The sequence below is a fragment of the Triturus cristatus genome, chromosome 4_2, assembly GCF_964204655.1.
Source record: "Triturus cristatus chromosome 4_2, aTriCri1.1, whole genome shotgun sequence".
Classification (NCBI taxonomy): Eukaryota; Metazoa; Chordata; class Amphibia; order Caudata; family Salamandridae; genus Triturus; species Triturus cristatus.
In genome coordinates this window covers 928688322-928710069 of record NC_140586.1, presented here as the reverse complement: position 1 = coordinate 928710069, position 21748 = coordinate 928688322, and the positions used below count along the sequence as shown (strand labels likewise).

The 21748-nt window shown below is 54.5% G+C and overlaps 1 pseudogene across 1 annotated transcript in view; it reads left to right on the top strand.

The window, feature by feature from the left end:
- Window positions 1-773: 773 nt before the first annotated feature.
- LOC146835434 (uncharacterized) overlaps window positions 774-21748 on the top strand; it is a 105704-nt pseudogene continuing 84729 nt past the window's right edge. The window contains exons 1-2 of the transcript XR_014960732.1: window positions 774-1085; window positions 13051-13128. The product of XR_014960732.1 is annotated as an uncharacterized LOC146835434 (transcript). The remainder of the gene's footprint in view (window positions 1086-13050; window positions 13129-21748) is intronic.

The window sequence follows — 21748 nt, the reverse complement described above, 5'->3', positions numbered from 1 at the left end:
ACCCACATTGTAAGTGGGAGCTAGAAATAGGACAGCCCCAGGTCTGCACAGCAGTCCTCCTTTCTTTGGCATACATGGAAGCTCCTGAGGCTTCGACGAAGAACCTGGGTGTGTCTCCATGAGGGGCGTGGGAGGAAGCAGGTACAGCGGGGTTGCTGCGCTGCTGAAGGAACTCTTCCGAGTCGTGCGCAACGAGTTTCTGTATAAATAAAGCAGTTAAAGCAGTTAAAGATATAGGGTAAAACCAACCTTCATTATGCACAGCAACACGAATGGCATAAGAAAATGACTTATCTCAGCAGGAAAGAGCAGTGACTATGAGGAACTTGTTTTTGGGCTTGAAATAGTGTTTAATGGTGCTCACTTATTGTGTTTTGTATTTCTTCATACATATGCCCATTGGTTATAATGTAGTTTGTGATAACATTGACCTATTCCCCAGCACGGACACAGCATTCACATGTAACATTAGGCTCTTTACAAAGGAACATAAGTTCTTTTTAATCAACCAGCGCTTTGCTGTTTCAGGATACTAAAGTGTAAACAAATAAACAGCATTTTTTATAACCAAATAAACCCGGGAGCTCTGCTTGCTTTTACTGAGCGGGACCAGTGCGCCGTGCATACAACTGTCTCTGCCAGAGAGAGTCTGAGGGATAACCCGTGCTTTTCCGGTTCCGGGGCGCGGCTTCAAGTGACGCATGACGCACCGTCCACGGAGTGAAGCGGAAGTGTGCGTCACTCACGTTCTCAATGGAGCAACCAAGGGGAGATCACAATCGAACCTTCATTCCAGGGCAGGAAGGCGAGGAGGAGCTCCTCGCCTTCCTGCCCTGGAGTAAGGGCGCTGCCCCCCCTGCCTTCCTGTCCTGGAGTAAGTGCGCGGGTCTCCCTCGCCTTCCAGCCCTGGAGTGAGCCTGCGGCTGAGATCTCTCTCCCCCCCCCGGCTTTAACTTCATGCAGAAGTCTCCGCCGTGCCTCGAGGCCCCAAGTCTTCCTGAAAAAAAAGAAGCTCCTTTCATTAATAAAACGAAAGCGCCGTTGGGACTCCTCGCCTGTCCTTTGGCGGAGACATAAAAGCACAGGTATGTCCAGAGAAAACAGTCCCCGGCCGAGGCACAGGGCCCCCTCCTGCATTACCCATAACTTCTCTGCAGCCCCCGCCCGAGGCACAGAGTCCCTCCTTCATTATTACCCATCATTTCTCTGCAGCCCCCGCCCGAGGCACAGGGTCCCTCCTACATTACCCATCACTTCTCTGCAGCCCGAGGCACAGGGTCCCCTCCTTCATTACCCATCACTTCTCTGCAGCCCGAGGCACAGGGTCCCTCCTTCATTACCCATCACTTCTCTGCAGCCCCCGCCCGAGGCACAGGGCCCCTCCTGCATTACCCATCACTTCTCTGCAGCCACAGGCATAGGGCCCCTCCTGCATTACCCATCACTTCTCTGCAGCCCCCGCCCGAGGCACAGGTTCCCCTCCTTCATTACCCATCACTTCTCTGCAGCCCCCGTCCGAGGCATAGGGTCCCTCCTTCATTACCCATCACTTCCCTGAAGCCCAAGGCAAAGAGCCCCCTCTTTCATCGCCTATCATTCCTGTGCAGCCCCCGCCCAGTGCACAGGGGCCCCTCCTACATTACCCATCACGTCTCTGCAGCCCCTGCCCTAGGCACAGAGCCCCCTCCTACATTACCCCTCACTTCTCTGCATCTCCCGCCCGAGGCACACGGCCCCCTCCTAAATTATCCATCACTTCTCTGCAGCCCGAGGCACATGGCCCCCTCCAGCATTATCCATCACTTCTCTGCAGCCCAAGGCACAGGGTCCCCTCCCACATTACTCATCACTTCTCTGCAGCCACAGGCATCGGGTCCCCTCCTACATTACCCATCACTTCTCTGAAGCCCCCGCCGAGTCACAGGCCCCCTCCATCACCCATCACTTCTCTGCAGCCCCCGCCTGAGGCACAGAGCCCCCTCCTATATTCCCCATTACTTCTATGCAGCCCCCGCCCGAGGCACAGGGCCCCTTCCCACATTACCCATCACTTCTCTGCAGCCCCTGCCCCAGGCACAGGGCCCCCTCCTTCATTACCCATCACTCTTGTGCAGCCCCTGGCCGAGGCACAGGACCCCTCCTTCATTAACCATCACTTCTCTGCAGCCCCTGATCGAGGCACAGGGCCCCTCCATCATTACCCATCACTTCTCTGAAGCCCCCGCCCAAGGCAAAGAGCCCCCTCTTTCATCACCCATCATTCCTGTGCAGCCCCCACCCGATGCACTGGGACCCTCCTTCATTACCCATCACTTCTCTGCAGCCCCTGCCCGAGGGCACAAGGCCCCCTCTGCATTATCCATCACTTCTCTGTAGCGCCCGCCCGAGGCACAGGGTCCCGTTCTATAATTAACCATCACTGATCTACCGCCCCCGCCTGAGGCACAGGCTCCCCTCCTTCATTACCCATCACTTCTCTGCAGCCCCTGCCCGAGGCACAGGGCCCCTCCTACGTTAGCCATCACTTATCTGCAGCCCCCACCCGAGGCACAGGGTCCCCTCCTACATTACCCAGGGACCCCACCTACATTACCCATCACTCCTGTGCAGCCCCTGGCCGAGGCACAGGACCCCTCCTTCATTAACCATCACTTCTCTGCAGCCCCCGCCCGAGGCACAGGGCCCCTCCATCATTACCCATCATTTCTCTGAAGCACCCGCCCAAGGCAAAGAGCCCTCTCTTTCATCACCCATCATGTGCAGCTCCCGCCCGATGCATTGGGACCGTCCTTCATTACTCATCACTTCTCTCCTGCCCCAGGCACAGGGCCCCTCCTTCATTACCCATCACTTCTCTGCAGCCCCACCCGAGGCACAGGGTCCCCTCTTTCATAACCTATTACTTCTCTGCAGCCCCTGCCTGAGGCACAAGGCCCCCTCCTAAATTACCCATCGCTTCTCTGCAGCCCCTGCCCCAGGCACAGGGCCCCCTCCTTCATTACCCATCACTCCTGTGCAGCCCCCACCCGAGGCACAGGGCCCCTCCTTCATTACCCATCACTTCTCCACAGCCCCCGCGGGAGGCACAGGCTCCCCTCCTTCATTACCCATCACTTCTCTGCAGCCCCTGCCCGAGGCACAAGGTCCCTTATCACATTACCCATCACTTTTCTGCAGCCCCTGCCCGGGGGCACAAGGCCCCCTCCTACATTACCCATCGCTTCTCTGCAACCCGAGGCACAGGGCCCCTCCTGCATTATCCATCACTTCTCTGCAGCCCCCGCCCGAGGCACAGGGTCCCGCCGTATAATTACCCATCACTTCTCTACAGCCCCCGCCTGAGGCACAGGCTCCCCTCCTTCATTACCCATCACTTCTCTGCAGCCTCTGCCCGAGGCACATGGCCCCTCCTACGTTAGCCATCACTTATCTGCAGCCCCCACCCGAGGCACAGGGTCCCCTCCTACATTACCCAGGGTCCCCACCTACATTACCCATCACTTCTCTGCAGCCAACGCCCGAGGCACAGGGCCCCTCCATCATTATCTATCACTTCTCTGAAGCCCCTGCCCAAGGCAAAGAGCCCCCTCTTTCATCACCCATCATTCCTGTGCAGCCCCGCCCGATGCACTGGGACCCTCCTTCATTACCCATCACTTCTCTGCAGCCCCTGCCACAGGGCCCCCTCCTTCATTACCCATCACTTCTCTGCAGCCCCTGCCACAGGCACAGGGCCCCCTCCTTCATTACCCATCACTCCTGTGCAGCCCTCGCCCAGTGCACAGGACCCCTCCTTCATTACCCATCACTTCTCCACAGCCCCCGCCTGAGGCACAGGCTCCCCTCCTTCATTACACATCACTTCTCTGCAGCCCCTGCCCGAGGCACAGGGCCTCTCCTACATTAGCCATCACTTCTCTGCATCCCCCACCCGAAGCACAAGGTCCCCTCCTACATTACCCATCACTTCTCTGAAGCCCCTGCCCGAGGCACAGGGACCCCTCCTATAATTACCCATCAATTCTCTGCAGCCCCCGCCCGAGGCACAGAGCCCCCTCCTACATTACCCTTCACTTCTCTACAGCCCCTGCCCGACGCACAGGGTCCCATTCCACATTACCTATCACTTCTCTGCAGCCCCCACCCGAGGCACAGGGCCCCCTCCTACATTACCTATCACTTCTCTGCAGCCCCCGCCCAGTGCACAGGGTCCCCTCCCTCATTACCCATCACTTCTCTGCAGCCCCCGCCCGAGGCACAGAGCCCCCTCCTATATTCCCCATTACTTCTATGCAGCCCCCGCCCGAGGCACAGGGCCCCTTCCCACATTACCCATCACTTCTCTGCAGCCCCTGCCCCAGGCACAGGGCCCCCTCCTTCATTACCCATCACTCTTGTGCAGCCCCTGGCCGAGGCACAGGACCCCTCCTTCATTAACCATCACTTCTCTGCAGCCCCTGATCGAGGCACAGGGCCCCTCCATCATTACCCATCACTTCTCTGAAGCCCCCGCCCAAGCCAAAGAGCCCCCTCTTTCATCACCCATCATTCCTGTGCAGCCCCCACCCGATGCACTGGGACCCTCCTTCATTACCCATCACTTCTCTGCAGCCCCTGCCCGAGGGCACAAGGCCCCCTCTGCATTATCCATCACTTCTCTGTAGCGCCCGCCCGAGGCACAGGGTCCCGTTCTATAATTAACGATCACTGATCTACCGCCCCCGCCTGAGGCACAGGCTCCCCTCCTTCATTACCCATCACTTCTCTGCAGCCCCTGCCCGAGGCACAGGGCCCCTCCTACGTTAGCCATCACTTATCTGCAGCCCCCACCCGAGGCACAGGGTCCCCTCCTACATTACCCAGGGACCCCACCTACATTACCCATCACTCCTGTGCAGCCCCTGGCCGAGGCACAGGACCCCTCCTTCATTAACCATCACTTCTCTGCAGCCCCCGCCCGAGGCACAGGGCCCCTCCATCATTACCCATCATTTCTCTGAAGCACCCGCCCAAGGCAAAGAGCCCTCTCTTTCATCACCCATCATGTGCAGATCCCGCCCGATGCATTGGGACCGTCCTTCATTACTCATCACTTCTCTCCTGCCCCAGGCACAGGGCCCCTCCTTCATTACCCATCACTTCTCTGCAGCCCCACCCGAGGCACAGGGTCCCCTCTTTCATAACCTATTACTTCTCTGCAGCCCCTGCCTGAGGCACAAGGCCCCCTCCTAAATTACCCATCGCTTCTCTGCAGCCCCTGCCCCAGGCACAGGGCCCCCTCCTTCATTACCCATCACTCCTGTGCAGCCCCCACCCGAGGCACAGGGCCCCTCCTTCATTACCCATCACTTCTCCACAGCCCCCGCGGGAGGCACAGGCTCCCCTCCTTCATTACCCATCACTTCTCTGCAGCCCCTGCCCGAGGCACAAGGTCCCTTATCACATTACCCATCACTTTTCTGCAGCCCCTGCCCGGGGGCACAAGGCCCCCTCCTACATTACCCATCGCTTCTCTGCAACCCGAGGCACAGGGCCCCTCCTGCATTATCCATCACTTCTCTGCAGCCCCCGCCCGAGGCACAGGGTCCCGCCGTATAATTACCCATCACTTCTCTACAGCCCCCGCCTGAGGCACAGGCTCCCCTCCTTCATTACCCATCACTTCTCTGCAGCCTCTGCCCGAGGCACATGGCCCCTCCTACGTTAGCCATCACTTATCTGCAGCCCCCACCCGAGGCACAGGGTCCCCTCCTACATTACCCAGGGTCCCCACCTACATTACCCATCACTTCTCTGCAGCCAACGCCCGAGGCACAGGGCCCCTCCATCATTATCTATCACTTCTCTGAAGCCCCTGCCCAAGGCAAAGAGCCCCCTCTTTCATCACCCATCATTCCTGTGCAGCCCCGCCCGATGCACTGGGACCCTCCTTCATTACCCATCACTTCTCTGCAGCCCCTGCCACAGGGCCCCCTCCTTCATTACCCATCACTTCTCTGCAGCCCCTGCCACAGGCACAGGGCCCCCTCCTTCATTACCCATCACTCCTGTGCAGCCCTCGCCCAGTGCACAGGACCCCTCCTTCATTACCCATCACTTCTCCACAGCCCCCGCCTGAGGCACAGGCTCCCCTCCTTCATTACACATCACTTCTCTGCAGCCCCTGCCCGAGGCACAGGGCCTCTCCTACATTAGCCATCACTTCTCTGCATCCCCCACCCGAAGCACAAGGTCCCCTCCTACATTACCCATCACTTCTCTGAAGCCCCTGCCCGAGGCACAGGGACCCCTCCTATAATTACCCATCAATTCTCTGCAGCCCCCGCCCGAGGCACAGAGCCCCCTCCTACATTACCCTTCACTTCTCTACAGCCCCTGCCCGACGCACAGGGTCCCATTCCACATTACCTATCACTTCTCTGCAGCCCCCACCCGAGGCACAGGGCCCCCTCCTACATTACCTATCACTTCTCTGCAGCCCCCGCCCAGTGCACAGGGTCCCCTCCCTCATTACCCATCACTTCTCTGCAGCCCCCGCCCGAGGCACAGAGCCCCCTCCTATATTCCCCATTACTTCTATGCAGCCCCCGCCCGAGGCACAGGGCCCCTTCCCACATTACCCATCACTTCTCTGCAGCCCCTGCCCCAGGCACAGGGCCCCCTCCTTCATTACCCATCACTCTTGTGCAGCCCCTGGCCGAGGCACAGGACCCCTCCTTCATTAACCATCACTTCTCTGCAGCCCCTGATCGAGGCACAGGGCCCCTCCATCATTACCCATCACTTCTCTGAAGCCCCCGCCCAAGCCAAAGAGCCCCCTCTTTCATCACCCATCATTCCTGTGCAGCCCCCACCCGATGCACTGGGACCCTCCTTCATTACCCATCACTTCTCTGCAGCCCCTGCCCGAGGGCACAAGGCCCCCTCTGCATTATCCATCACTTCTCTGTAGCGCCCGCCCGAGGCACAGGGTCCCGTTCTATAATTAACCATCACTGCTCTACCGCCCCCGCCTGAGGCACAGGCTCCCCTCCTTCATTACCCATCACTTCTCTGCAGCCCCTGCCCGAGGCACAGGGCCCCTCCTACGTTAGCCATCACTTATCTGCAGCCCCCACCCGAGGCACAGGGTCCCCTCCTACATTACCCAGGGTCCCCACCTACATTACCCATCACTCCTGTGCAGCCCCTGGCCGAGGCACAGGACCCCTCCTTCATTAACCATCACTTCTCTGCAGCCCCCGCCCGAGGCACAGGGCCCCTCCATCATTACCCATCATTTCTCTGAAGCACCCGCCCAAGGCAAAGAGCCCTCTCTTTCATCACCCATCATGTGCAGCTCCCGCCCGATGCATTGGGACCGTCCTTCATTACTCATCACTTCTCTCCTGCCCCAGGCACAGGGCCCCTCCTTCATTACCCATCACTTCTCTGCAGCCCCACCCGAGGCACAGGGTCCCCTCTTTCATAACCTATTACTTCTCTGCAGCCCCTGCCTGAGGCACAAGGCCCCCTCCTAAATTACCCATCGCTTCTCTGCAGCCCCTGCCCCAGGCACAGGGCCCCTCCTTCATTACCCATCACTTCTCTGCAGCCCCACCCGAGGCACAGGGTCCCCTCTTTCATAACCTATTACTTCTCTGCAGCCCCTGCCTGAGGCACAAGGCCCCCTCCTAAATTACCCATCGCTTCTCTGCAGCCCCTGCCCCAGGCACAGGGCCCCCTCCTTCATTACCCATCACTCCTGTGCAGCCCCCACCCGAGGCACAGGGCCCCTCCTTCATTACCCATCACTTCTCCACAGCCCCCGCGGGAGGCACAGGCTCCCCTCCTTCATTACCCATCACTTCTCTGCAGCCCCTGCCCGAGGCACAAGGTCCCTTATCACATTACCCATCACTTTTCTGCAGCCCCTGCCCGGGGGCACAAGGCCCCCTCCTACATTACCCATCACTTCTCTGCAACCCGAGGCACAGGGCCCCTCCTGCATTATCCATCACTTCTCTGCAGCCCCCGCCCGAGGCACAGAGCCCCCTCCTATATTCCCCATTACTTCTATGCAGCCCCCGCCCGAGGCACAGGGCCCCTTCCCACATTACCCATCACTTCTCTGCAGCCCCTGCCCCAGGCACAGGGCCCCCTCCTTCATTACCCATCACTCTTGTGCAGCCCCTGGCCGAGGCACAGGACCCCTCCTTCATTACACATCACTTCTCTGCAGCCCCTGCCCGAGGCACAGTGCCTCTCCTACATTAGCCATCACTTCTCTGCATCCCCCACCCGAAGCACAAGGTCCCCTCCTACATTACCCATCACTTCTCTGAAGCCCCTGCCCGAGGCACAGGGACCCCTCCTATAATTACCCATCAATTCTCTGCAGCCCCCGCCCGAGGCACAGAGCCCCCTCCTACATTACCCTTCACTTCTCTACAGCCCCTGCCCGACGCACAGGGTCCCATTCCACATTACCTATCACTTCTCTGCAGCCCCCACCCGAGGCACAGGGCCCCCTCCTACATTACCTATCACTTCTCTGCAGCCCCCGCCCAGTGCACAGGGTCCCCTCCCTCATTACCCATCACTTCTCTGCAGCCCCTGCCCGAGGCACAGGGCCCCCTCCTATACTTCCCATCACTTCTCTGCAGCCTCCGCCCAGTGCACAGAGCCCCCTCCTACATTACACATCGCGTCCCTGCAGCCCCCGCCCTAGGCACAGGGCCCCCTCCTACATTACCCATCACTTCTCTGCAGCCCCCACCCGAGGCACAGAGGCCCCTCCTACATTGCCCATCACTTCTCTGCAGCCCCTGCCCGAGGCACAGGGCCCCCTCCTACACTTCCCATCACTGCTCTGCAGACCCCGCCCTAGGCACAGGGCCCCCTCCTACATTACCCATCACTTCTCTGCAGCCCCCACCCGAGGCACAGAGGCCCCTCCTACATTACCCATCACTTCTCTGCAGCCCCCACCCGAGGCACAGAGGCCCCTCCAACATTACCCATCACTTCTCTGCAGCCCCAGGCACAGGGTCCCCTCCCACATTACCCATCACTTTTCTTCAGTCCAAGGCACAGGGCCCCTCCTACATTACCCACACTTCTCTGCAGCCTCAGGCACAGGGTCCCCTCTGGCATTACCTATCACTTCTCTGCAGCCCTCGCCCGAGGCACAACGCCCCCTCCTTCATCACCCATCACTTCCCTGCAGCCCCCGCCTGATGCACAGGGCCCCTCCTACATTACCCATCACTTCTCTGCAGCCCCAGGCACAGGGTCCCCACTGGCATTACCTATCACTTCTCTGCAGCCCCCGCCCGAGGCACAACGCCCCCTCCTACATCACCCATCACTTCCCTGCAGCCCCCGCCCGATGCACAGGGCCCCCTCCTACATTACCCATCACTTCTCTGCAGCTCCGCCCGAGGTACAGGGCCCCCTTCTGAATTACCCATCACTTCTCTGCAGCCCCCGCCCGAGGCACAGGGCCCCTGCCTAAATTACCCATCACTTCTCTACAGCCCCTGCCCGAGGCACAAGGTCCCTTATCACATTACCCATCACTTCTCTGCAGCCCCTGCCCGGAGGCACAAGGCCCCCTCCTACATTACCTATCACTTCTCTGCAGCCCCCGCCCATTGCACAGGGCCCCCTCCTACATTACCCATCACTTAGCTGCAGCCCCCACCCAGTGCACAGGGTCCCCTCCTGCATTACCCATCACTTCTCTGCAGCCCCTGCCCGAGGCACAGGGCCCCCTCCTACACTTCCCATCACTTCTCTGCAGCCTCCGCCCAGTGCACAGAGCCCCCTCCTACATTACACATCACGTCTCTGCAGCCCCGCCCTAGGCACAGGGCCCCCTCCTACATTACTCATCACTTCTCTGCAGCCCCCACCCGAGGCACAGAGGCCCCTCCTACATTACCCATCACTTCTCTGCAGCCCCCACCCGAGGCACAGAGGCCCCTCCTACATTGCCCATCACTTCTCTGCAGCCCCTGCCCGAGGCACAGGGCCCCCTCCTACACTTCCCATCACTCCTCTGCAGCCTCCGCCCAGTGCACAGAGCCCCCTCCTACATTACCCATCACTTCTCTGCAGCCCCCACCCGAGGCACAGAGGCCCCTCCTACATTACCCATCACTTCTCTGCAGCCCCCACCCGAGGCACAGAGGCCCCTCCTACATTACCCATCACTTCTCTGCAGCCCCCGGCACAGGGCCCCATCTGGCATTACCTATCACTTCTCTGCAGCCCCCGCCTGAGGCACAACGCCCCCTCCTACATTACCCATCACTTCTCTGCAGCCCCGCCCGAGGCACAGGGCCCCCTTCTGAATTACCCATCACTTCTCTGCAGCCCCCGCCCGAGGCACAGGGCCCCTGCCTAAATTACCCATCACTTCTCTACAGCCCGTGCCCGAGGCACAAGGTCCCTTATCACATTACCCATCACTTCTCTGCAGCCCCTGCCCGGAGGCACAAGGCCCCCTCCTACATTACCCATCACTTCTCTGCAGCCCGAGGCACAGGGCCCCCTCCTGCATTATCCATCACTTATCTGCAGCCCCCGCCCGATGCACAGGGTCCCGTCCTATAATTACCCATCACTTATCTACAGCCCCTGCCCGAGACACAAGGTCCCTTACCACATTACCCATCACTTCTCTGCAACCCCTGCCCGGAGGCACAATGCCCCCTCCTACATTACCCATCACTTCTCTGCAGCCCCCGCCCAAGGCACAGGGTCCCCTTCTATAATTACCCATCACGTCACTGCAGCCCCCGCCCGAGGTAGAGGGCCCCCTACGACGAAAGCCAACAGCCCCCGGTTGGTCCTCTGTTCTTGTTCTGAGGCTCAATGTTGAGTAGTTGAAAGGAAGGCTCAGAGCGGTGTTCTCTCGCAGCCCAAACCACTCTTGCGCCTCCAGGTGATAGGTTTTTTGTAGTTGCAGTTTTATGAAGCGCATACTCAACCCAGCGGTATCGGTTTGCTATACACGAGCACCAGTTGCATTACAGACGGACACAATCATTTTTAGGCACAAGACGATTAAGTGATTTGCCCAAAATCACCGGATGCTTAAACCTCCCGTTAGATTCTAACCTGGTTCCCCAGCTTCAAGGTCAGGCGGGCTCTCTAGCCATTAATCCACATCCTCTCCTGGCTCTGATTTGTATCTGAGTCAGTGTTTGCCCTGGTAATTATTGTTGAGCATGTTGTGGTGATTAATATCGAATAGTGAGGGTGTTCCATGGTTCTAGCCTAGCTTGTGTACCTCTCTTGGCCATTCCTATCTTATTTTCTGAACATGTCCTCGCTATTAACACTACACACTACATATCTTGCAACTCGATGCCCTCCTGTGAAAGAGGACTACCTCCCACCCATCTCATCTTTATTCTCCAAAGTACCTCTGATGAAAAGTGCAGACACTCGGCCTCTCAGAATAAAGAATTGCAAGTTCTCAGTGCCTGACCATGCCGACCCATTTAAAGCACTGGTCTTTGTAACTCAGAAAATGGAGGTTTGCAAAACATGATTGTATCCTGGTTAATGCCTCATCTTCTGAGTAGGTACTGTTGATGCTACATAATCAAGTCAGTATTTCTTATGATTAGGAACTCAAAAGAGGTCCGCACGATATGAGCTAAATTATACAAAGAATACTACAGGGATACATACAATAAAATATATATACATATTTAAAAGTACAAAAAGATGCCACATTACTTAATACTACAGTCTACTTCAAAGACAGATAAAGTGCAAATGTGCAAAGAAAGTTCAACATTATGCAATTCTCAAACAATACTAGAAACTATGCATTCTTGATACATTACAACAGATACGAGTACAAAATAACAAGGAAGAGCTAAACAATTAGAAAAGAGATTCATTCAACTTTTCAAATCAATAGTGATACACCACTTTTGTAGTGGGATACAGTCTTGAACCTTCTGATACCCTATTCAGACATATGCAATGCCAAATACAGTAAATACTAAAAATACTGTAACAAAGCAGATTTTAAAAAATATTTTGAAAATGTATGTTTTTTGTGTGCAATCTGTTTGAGATAAAGGGTTGAAGAGGCATTGACGAGCTTCTGCTGCCAAAGTTAGGTTGTACTTTATGAACAGTGGTCTTAACCGTTGGCGTCCCAATGAATGTAGGAAGGGACACACAAATCTCATGTTTTAAATCTTGCACACCGTTCAAATAAAGGTCGCGAAGTCTCTTATCTCTGAAAATACCTTCCCAAGCTCCCGTAACAGCTCATAACAGAAGCAAGTTCAACCTGAGCAATAGGATAGGTCCACGCACACCAGGGGGAAGGTTCCATGAAACATACAGTTGAGGTTTTTACATGTACTACTTTCTACTACAGTTCCATTCTGAGCATGATCGGCAGAAAATGAAATTACCCTTTTCCGTCTCATTACAAAAATTGATTTTTTAAAATCTGGTTTCTAAAAAAAAGCTTGGGGACAGGTACCACCTAATGCTGACCAATTTCGAACATAAGCAGTGTTTTCAAGTAATTTGAATACAGGGTACTTCTTCCCTTCAAGGGGTAAAATATTGCATGGTTTAGTGATGCACGGATAAACCTGGGTCCCTATTCAATAAATTGTCCCCCTACCTTAGAACAGCTGCTATAGCAAACACATTTGTAGAGAGGAGGCCAAAGTCGGAGGGCAGAAGAAGCAGCTGATTGATTCAAGTTACAAATTTGGCGCCAAATTCGCCCTTCTCTAAAAAGGGCCAATTCCACTCCTTCGTTACTTCCCACGCATAACTCCGAGAAGGTGGGATTCTAATCTTGCAGACTGCAAGAACATGGATTAAGTGCCTTTACCCACAGCACTTATATAGTCTACGAATAGCGGCGACTAAAGTAATATTTCCTGAATTGAATATCGCAACTAAAGTTAGCTAGAGCTATTGTGAATAACTTTCTTCCACTCTTCCTGTTCAATGTGTTATTTCTGCCTTTAGCAACAAATGGTTTGAGTAGTTCACCAACCCACATTTTGTTACATTCAGGGCTGCAGCTGTTGTAGGATTCTTGAGGAAAACCAGCTGTCTTCCTGGAAGGCATTTTCCAGCCTGAATTAAGATTAGGTGAGTAACGCACAGCTGTTTTCTTTATGCCTTTTGCAGAATTGCTCCCTTTACAAACAAATATTTTTGCTGTTTACAGTAAACCCTAAACACAATGAATGTCAGAACTTTATACTAGCAGTAAAAAGATCGAACCTGCAGGATAAAAGATGCACTCACACCTCCTGGCCAGAGTCTGCTCTCCTCCTAAGCAGCTCTGCTGTAGCCTCACCTGCCGCTGCTCCAGACACCTCTCTCCCTGGTAGGTGTTTGAGGCCCTCCTCCACCTGCATGCTACTGCTGGTGCCTAATCCCTGGTGGTCCAGTCGGAGAGCCTTGCTTTTCTGCTGTTCCACTGTTGTGTGTCTGCCTCATTGTGCTCGTTTTCTCTTTGTATCTTCTTTCTGTTGTTTTATTGTATTGTGATTTCTGTGCCCGTTTTATCCTTGTGTCTTGCTCTGACTGTTTACTGTACTGTGTTGGGATTTCTGTGCTCTTTTTATCCTCGTGTCTTACTCTGTCTGTTTACTGTACTGTATTGGGATTTCAGTACCCGGTTTTGTCTTTGTGTCTTTTTCTGTCTTCTCACTGTATTGTATTGTGATGTCTATGCCTGCTTTGTCTGTGCCTCTGTTTCCTGCCCTTCTTTTCATCTTTTTGCCTGTGCCCCATTTTTTTTTCCTTCTGTGCCTGTCCCTTGCCACCCTTTTTCCACCGCTGCTCCCCTGCGGCCCCTCCTCCCTGCCTCTCACACTCCCGCCTCCCAGCTGAGCTTCCCTCACCCTTCCCTATTTGATGGCAGCCGCTGCATTGCTGTGCTCAGCGGGCATGCCAAAAGCAAGCCCGTCTGTGCCATGTCTGCATCCAGGGGCAAGGATCTCCGACCACTCACCACTATGACTGCTGCCCTCCTCGTACTCCACTCTGGAAGAAACATCAACTGCCACCGGTCCACTCTGAAATCCACCCACGGCCAGTTCTCCTGCAGACGCTGCAGTCGAACCTTCACCACACCCTGCACCCCCATGGCCGTCACCCCCACACTGGACGCCAACACCCCCGAAGCCCTGAAGTGCATCCTCCTTAACGTACGCTCCCTGCACAGACACGCCATAGAGATCTGGGACCTCTTCTTCACCATCTCGCCCAACGTCGCCTTCGTCGCAGAAACCTGGACCAACTCCAACCTCCGCCCCGACATCCCCAACGGCTTCAAGATCCAGAGACCGCCCCAACCACCCTGGAGGAGGATTCGCCATCGCACCCAAGAACTCCCTCCGACTCACCACCTCCAGCACAAGCGACTGTACACCACCGAACACCTCTATTTCCAGATACATACCAGTCCCAGATTCACCCTACGTGGTGCCCTTGCTTACAGGCCCCCGGACCTCGAACAGCATTAGCCACTTCGATCACCAACCTTGTTGTCCCCCCACGCCATCGCCTCCATGGACTACATACTCATCGGGGACCTCAACTTCCACCTCGGGGACCTCAACTTCCACTTCGACAACCTCAACAACCCCAAATCCTCCACCCTGCTGGACAACCTCGCCAACCTTGGACTGAATCAGCTCGTCACCACCCCCACCCACAAGGCAGGACGTACCCTCAACCCTATCTTCGCAGGAGGAAACAACCTCCACCCCAGCAACACCACGCAACCCCTTTAGGCGGATCACCACTGCGTACACTTCCACGTCAACAAACCCCCGCCCCCAAACCTGCACCTCGCCCACCGCGAACAAACTGGAGCAAAGACACAGAGAAGCACCTCAACTCCACTCTCAACCGCGATGTCCCTTCCTCGACCGACGCCAACCTCGCAGCCAAAGAACTACACAAATGGATCTCCAACTGCGCACACAAACTCCCACTCCTTCCCAATCCCGACGGACAGCACCCCAGAAAAGCCACCTGGTTCCCTGCCAACCTCCAAGAATCCAGACACACCTGCAGACGTCTGGAGAAGAATTGGCCAAACAACAAAACCTCAGAAGCCCGCACCACATACAAGAATGACAGAATACCACCAACTCATCAGATCAACCAAACGATCCTTCATCCAGCACAAGATCACCGCCAACTCCAGCAACTCGAAGGAACTCTTCAGCATCTTTCAAGAATTCACCAAACCCCCCAGCGAATCCACGGCAGTCATCCCTCCCACGACCTCTGCAACAAGCTCAGCTCCTACTTTCAACTGAGAATCTAGGCCCTCTGACAACTTCAGCGAACAGACACCGGACTCCAAAACCAGTCCCCCCTCCATCGACACCAACAATTCCCCCATCTCTGCCTGGACCCCTACCACCACCAAAGACACTGAATTGACCATGAAAGGCATCCACTCAGGAACAACCACGGACCCCTGCCCTCCGCGCATCTTCCACAAAGCTGCTGCCGTCGCACCGGAACTACGACGCACCATCAACCCCACGTTCGAAACCAGCACCTTCCCCAATGACTGGAAACGAGCAGAAGTCAAGCCCCTGCTCAAGAAGTACCAACCCATCTCCCTCCTCCCCTTCGCGGCCGAAGTCACTGAGAAGAACGCCAATGCACAATTAACAAAGTTCATCGAAGAGAACTCCATCCTTGACCCCTCCCAATTTGGATTCCGCAGCAACCACAGCACGGAGACCGCCCTACTTGCCGCCACAGATGACATTCGCACCCTCCTTGACCAAGGCCACTCCACAGCCATGATCCTACTCGACCTCGCCGCAGCCTTTGACAGTCTCCCACCACACACGCCACCAGACTCCACGACGCCGGCATACAGGGAACTGCCCTCAATAGGCTCTGCTCCTTCCTCACCGGCAGAACCCAAAGAATCAGACTGCCGCCCAGTGCTTAATTTGTGTCGGAGCTTTCCGGTGCTCAGCACCGGCACTTATTTTACCGGCCTATACGATTTTTCTCCTCTGTCAGATGGATTGCCCGGTAATTATTAAAATAATTTCCTGCACTGCTCTCTTTCTGTGGCTGCTGCCTGGTATGTCTCATAGGAAGTCACACCCTTGTCCAGGCATACTTGAAGAGCGTCGTCATCACGTTAGTGATGTCACGTCATGAGCAGATCGCGCCTGCCTTTCACAGAATGTTGTTTCATTTATGTTGGAAAATGCTTGAGGACGGGCTTTTGGCTGCGCTGGGGGCACGTCAGCCTGGAAGTGTGCAGCAAGACTGCCAAAGTGCCAATAAATGTTTTAAAATATACAACGTCCTGTCCAGCATGAGGGAAATACTGAATATATATGAGCGCCGGCGCCCGCAATCAATACAGATATAATTTTTGTATATTAAATGTACTTGCTTCATAAAAGCAACAAGAGCTGTACGTTAAAAAAGAAAATAACTTGTCTGGCATTTAGGCACGTTCTTTTAATCTCCTGTGCTGAGGGCTCAGCCTGCACTTCAGATTTATTGCCTAAGCCTTGTAAAATTGGACGATGGTTGCCAGAGGGCAGGCTGCGCTTGAGTCTCATAGTGCACGTGCTGCTCTGCACTCAGTCTAGGTCAGTTTGTGTTTTAGTGAAGTAACATGTTAAAGCAGATTGCATTCTTCTCGCAGTAAGCCTGCCAAAATCTTTGTCTAATTCTGTCTGGCATGGTATTGTAATAGTGTAGTGACAAACTGAAGAGTTCGGAGGAGGTAGTACTGTGTTTTTTAAGGGGCAAAAAAATAGAATTCTCACGTAAATATTCTGCAGGATTTCCCATATGCTTTTTTTTTAACTTTAGCATCTTTGCAAATTTCCGGCTCCACTTGTGTAGGTAGAGTGTGCAGGTTATTGCTTGACTTGTTCGGAATAAATTATATGACCCTTGGAATTTAAAAGACATCTTAAGTAGATAATAATCTTACATTTTAGATAAGGGGGAACATCAATTCAAAACCTGCAGAGAAACAATGTGATTCGGAAACATTAAATTACTATCAGGAACCTGGTATGAGATATAGCGGAACTCTAACAGAGATTTTTCTATGTAAAATTGGGAAACCAAGAAAGCCTGAAACCATTTTTAGGTCTCGGCTCAAAGGCTGCGCTTGCGCAGTCTCGCTCCGAGATTTAACGTTTTGGAGTGGGGCTTTAAGCCGCCCCTTTTTTTTTTACCTCTTCTCCATTGGCTGGCCTCTAAAATACTGGTCAGCCATTGGAGAAGAGCATTGTCTCTCCAAACAAGCCCCGTCTTTTTCGGATTCGGGGGCGTGTTTTTTCAATTTTTTCTCTCCTCTGGAATGTAAACATTCCAGCCAATGGCAAGAGGAGAGAAAGAAAAACACGCCCCCGATTCCGAAAACGACACTGCGTTTCTTCGAGGCATTTCTGGCTGACCTCGGAGAAAGGCGGTGGTTTTCATGGCGACTCCCTCCCCCTGCTGCCTCCTTTCAGTGCGAGGCGCTACATGCCGCCTTATTCTGCGCTGCCCAGGTTCATGGCTCAAAGGCAGCTCGTACACCTTCCCTCTTCCAGATGTTTGTCTCTGGCGTTTCCAGTTGAATTGGCTCAGTGAGGCGCGCGCTATTCATTACTTTGTTGGCGCTGCCTGCACAAGTTTAATCTGCAGAACAAATGAATGCGGGTTTAATTAGCGTCTTGTTCCTCGTCTCTAGTATGTTGCACATATTGGATAATGAGTAGTGTGGTTTCTATTCAGCGGCGGTCAGCTGATATCTGCTCTCTTCCTCGCGCGCGTCTGTCTCTGCTCCTGGATCTTTTCTGCTGCCGGCTCAAAGTCCAGAAGCCAGGAGCGGGCGGGTGCGTGCTTGCGTTGCACTAACATCATTGAGTACTCTTCTTCCCCCACACGTGTAGGCTGAACTTTCCCTCTGTGACCCCGGGCCCAAGAATCGCGAGCAGGCTGCCGAGTGAGCGGATAGTCGCAGGTGACAAGGCGGCGGATCATTTCATCGATATCACGAAGCAGGGCCAAAGGGACGAGCACTGAACCTCCTGCCGTGCACCTGATAGGGTTTGAAACCGCTACTACCACCCAATGAACCCCTAGCAGAGCACTTACCGTCCGTTCGGGGAAAAAAACTTGCCAAACGTCGTGACTCCACAGACTGTCAGCCCGACCGTGAATGAAAACCAAATTCTGCACATTTGAGCTCTTACTAGGGCCTGGGTACCTATGGTGCAACAAACTGAAATACCTCAGAAGATAAAGGAAGTCCTGGCTACACCTGTCTCTGACTTAATGCTGAACGGTATTTTCATAACAGGTCATTTTGGTTTGTCAAAAGACAACGGTGCTGTGCATGCACCTGCAATGTGGATTGTGATATTACAGTGTTGCTGTACAAATCTGGGCAACACACTCCCCTCCCGACCCCCGCCTCAGAGTGTTGAAGCTGCCTGCTCTGAACCATAGCGGAGGTGAGAGATGTTGCACACTCCTCTCAGGGGCCCCGGTAAGTTCACTTCATTTATGCTCTGCTTCTGAATCCGCTGCTGCCAGTCTCCATCCCCATCTGCGCTGCCCTAGCCTGCTGCTGCTCCTGAGAGCGCCACCTCACACCTCATTTTCCCTGTCTGGATCCCAGTCTGGGCTGTCACGTGCACCTAATTATGTACTCTGATTTTTTTGTACTTTTGGTGTGCACGGACCCAGTGGCTATGTGTACTTGCTTTGCATGTTTATAGTCAGTCACTCAGTGGAAAGGTATGTCACTGGTAGAAGGGGGCCCGCAGCGTGTCGGCCGGCAGTGAGTAGGGTGCATGGAGAAGCTTTGACCTGAGTCCTCTTTTACGGAACAACCCTCACGTTTCGTGTCTTCAAAAATACAGCGTGTCTGCCTGTTTCATATGATTATAAGAAGAAGTGATCTGGAAACTAAACTGCACTCTTCAGAACCAGAGATCCGGGTTTGCAAATTGGTTGCTTCTGTTGTGTGATCCTGCCCAAATTACCCGAGTGTCTTCCTCTGACCCGCGTCTCTTGTCTGGCAAAAATAAACGGGAGTGCCTCGGTGCATTGTGTAAAGTTTGCATTGTATGTTCTCCATGAAAAACATACTTATAGTTAAAAAATAACTTAATGATGGTAAGTGATGAGCATTATACGCGGTAGGTTGTATATGAGGCGCACTTGTTTACAAGTTGGATTCTGAACCAAACCGACACATCGGTGATTGCTGGCCATTTACTTAACCCTCAGATATCTTTAATGCGATTCAATTGTACGAATGACTCGGCGAAGGCTTGTATCAGCTGTGCTCTTCTGCTTCAGTTTCAGTTATTTGTTTGATGCTGGAGGCGAGAGTGCGTATAAACTCCTCCCCCTCGTTAATCCAATTCTGCTTTGGAATTCAGAGATTCGTGCCTGCCCCGGTCACGCTAGAAGCTGTTATTTTTAAACATTAGCATATCTGCCAAGTCATCCCTGGTTATGAGATAGTTTAGTGTTTGTCCACGATTCACAAACATTTTGTGCTGGTTTTGTGTTACAAAAATGATGCAAATCGGAGAAGGTAAGATTAAAATGTTTGTGGTGCACACCTGCCAACTTAATTTTTAGTGATAAATGCAAAGATCTAGAAACAACGGTGCCACTTCTGCTTTGGCTCCCAAAATCAAGATGTATGTGTCTAGATCTATGTGTGTGGTTCTGTATGTGTGTGTGTGGCTGTGTGTGTATGTGGCTCTGTGTATGTGGCTCTGTGTAAGTTTGGGTGGCTCTGTGTGTGTGTGGGAGGCTCACACACTCTGCGTGTGGCTCTGTGTGGGTGGCCTTTTTTGTAGGTGGCTTTATGCGTGGGTGGCTGTGTGTAGGTGGCTCTGTGTGGGTGGCTCTATTTGTGTGTGGGTTGCTCTGTGTAGGTGGCTCTGTGTAGGTGGCTCTGTGTAGGTGTCTCTGTGTGTGGGTGGCTCTGTGTGTGTGGGTGGCTCTGTGTGGGTGGCTCTGTGTGTGTGGGTGGCTCTGTGTGTGTGGGTGGCTCTGTGTGTGTGGGTGGCTCTATTTGTGTGTGGGTGCAAACGCAATAGGTCTCGCATTTGAGAGTGATTACGCTATTGACATTGTAAATAACAATGCAGTTTCTTTAAATGTTTTAACCCCTTCTGTGCCTAGCTCGTCATGGAGCACAGTCGCGCTGTGCCCATGACGAGTCCAGCTCGTCATGAGGCATTCCCTAGGGAATCCCTCTGGTGCGGGCACCAGAGGGATTCCCTTTAAACCAAAATAGCCTCGGGAGCTGGGGAAGAGCTTCCCCAGCTCCCGAGGCCCCCCCCTTTCACTGTAATGACGATCGGCACGCACGTCGCGCCAACGTCATTACAGTGAAAGTGAAACTGCCAAGAGGCTCATTTCAGGTTTCACTTTGTACGTGCTCAGGCCCTGAGCACGTAGAAAGACGGGAGAGGTATCGTTGGAAAGGGAAGAATCTCCCCTTTCCAATGGTACCCCTCCCCAGTTGATCCCTGCTTGGGGATCGCCACAGGAGGGCGATCCCCAAGCAGGGATCCACCCACTAGACACCAGGGAGGGGGGAGCGGCCCCTTGGGCAAGGGCCTTTGCTCCCCCCAAATTATTTTGGGCACATTTAGTCTTTTTGCCCCCCCCCCTGGGGGGCAGATGGGGGCAGTAGCCCCAAATCTGCCCCTTCGGGGGGGGCAGAAAGCCCACTATACACCAGGGAATTTTTTTGACAACCCACCCCTAAATTATCACAGTCTTTCTGCCCCCCCCCCCCGGGGGGCAGATGGGGCACTGGCCCCTAATCTGCCCCTTCGGGGGGGGCAGAAAGCCCACTATACACCAGGGATTTATTTTCAGTTTTTTTAGGGTGGGGGCTGCCCGAAACAGGCACGCCAATGCCCCCACCCACCCACCACCATTACAGCCTTCCTGCCCCCCCTGGGGGGCAGATGGGGCATTGGCCCCCAATCTGCCCCCCCGGGGGGCAAAAAGACCACTAGACACCAGGGAAATGTAAAAAAAAAAAAATAGGGGTGGGGGCTGCCCAAAATGGGCAGGCCCATGCCCCCACCCCACCCCCCAATTATCACAGTCTTTCTGCCCCCCCGGGGGGCAGATGGGGCATTGGCCCCTAATCTGCCCCTCGGGGGGGGGGGGGGGGGCAGACAGCCTTCTGAACACCTGGGATTTTTTTTGCGCAATTGTTTTTAGGGTGTGGGCTGCCCGAAACGGGCACGCCAATGCCCCCACCCTCCCCCCCACAAAAATGACAGTCTTTCTGCCCCCCAGGAGGCAGATGGGAGCTGTAGCCCCCAATCTGGCCCCCCCTGGGGGCGCAGAATGGCCACTGGAAACCATGGATTTTTTTGTTTTATTAGTGATGGGGTAGGGGCTCCCCAAAATGGGCATGACTATACCCCACCCCCAGAGAAATTCCAGTCTTTCTGCCCCCCCGGGAGGGCAGATGGTGGCAGTGGCCCCTGATCTGCCTCCTGGGGGGGCAGAAAGCCCATCAGGCGCCAGCGAGTACGCAGGCTTTTTTATGCGTGGGGGTGGGGGCTGCCCAAAATGGTCATACCAGTACCCTCACCCCCACAAAAAATAGCCACAGTCTTTCTGCCCCTTTAGGGGCATATCAGGATGAAACCCCCTTCCCCGATTCCCCCCCCAGGGAGGCAGAAAGGCCACTGGGCTCCGGATTTTTTTTAGC